Source organism: Pseudophryne corroboree, chromosome 3 (assembly GCF_028390025.1).
Source record: "Pseudophryne corroboree isolate aPseCor3 chromosome 3, aPseCor3.hap2, whole genome shotgun sequence".
Lineage (NCBI taxonomy): Eukaryota > Metazoa > Chordata > Amphibia > Anura > Myobatrachidae > Pseudophryne > Pseudophryne corroboree.
In genome coordinates this window covers 300,280,856-300,282,016 of record NC_086446.1, presented here as the reverse complement: position 1 = coordinate 300,282,016, position 1,161 = coordinate 300,280,856, and positions in this window count along the sequence as shown.

The window sequence follows — 1,161 nt, the reverse complement described above, 5'->3', positions numbered from 1 at the left end:
AGCAAATTAAAGTAAAGATCATGAAATCTCTAGGATTTCAAAGATATCAGTTAATTAAGAAATGCTGGGCTCACGTGGACCCACATCTGGAAATGGAGGGGAATGGACATCTGTCCACACTACATATAAGCGTATAAGGGTATTAATTTTTCTTAAAGCAAATACATACTACTAAATAGAGTGTAATATTTTTTAGAATATGTATGAAGAGAACTCCAAAAATGTGTTGTATATTTACTACTAATGAAACAAATAGTGCGCAAGAAGTGGTTTAAAGAAATGTCCTGCTTTAACCCAGCTAATTGGTTTAGCGGGATCAAAGAGTAGATTGTTGAAATAGTGATGTTTAGTGATGTAAAAATTGTTGGCTTAGCAATTTGCATATATCTGTGTTTTAAGATGCTATTTTGTTTCCTTTCCTTTCAGCTTGAAAGAAATCTGTAAACTCAAAGATGGGAATCCCCCAAGATTAAGAAACTAAAGAAGAGCTTGGCAAGAAGGAGCCGTGAACAGTCTACCTTAATGGATATGATGTGAACGGTTCTTTGCCTTCCGTGGGATAGAGTGACAAGCACGGTCCTACGGGAGCATAGCCTTTAACACCATTATAGCTAGACTGTTTGCTCAGTCTCTTGTAGGTAAAGTTTGTGTGATGCCTTGTAGCTCAACTGTAATGTCATATTATTGTAGCTCAACTGTAATGTCATATTATTATCAACTGTAATGTCATTTTATTATGAAAAGGAGGGACTGAGGAAGATAGATGTATTGAGCTTAAGCAGTATCAGCCATTTTGTCAAGTAGCAGCCATGATGTAGTGAAGAAGCAGTATGCTTTGCTGAGAAATCATAATAAATGCTGACATTTCATAGTTAGTACGTTCTGTGCGAAGCAAGGTCATAGCTATAGTCTTGAAAATATGTTATTAGACAGCTACCCTGTGTTTAGACTTCTCTTGAAGGACACGTAGGAGGGTGTCAGCCTGAGAGGAGTTATGAGAAGAGATGCATTATTGTTTTGAAATGTGACGTGTATCAAGTGTTCATGCAAGTACCTTTTTTCTATATAACGCCCTGCTGAATAAAGGGGCTGCAGTCTCATTTGGTGGACATAACTGCGTGTGTTGTCTGCTTCCTGGGATTCCCAATCAATTGGTAAACA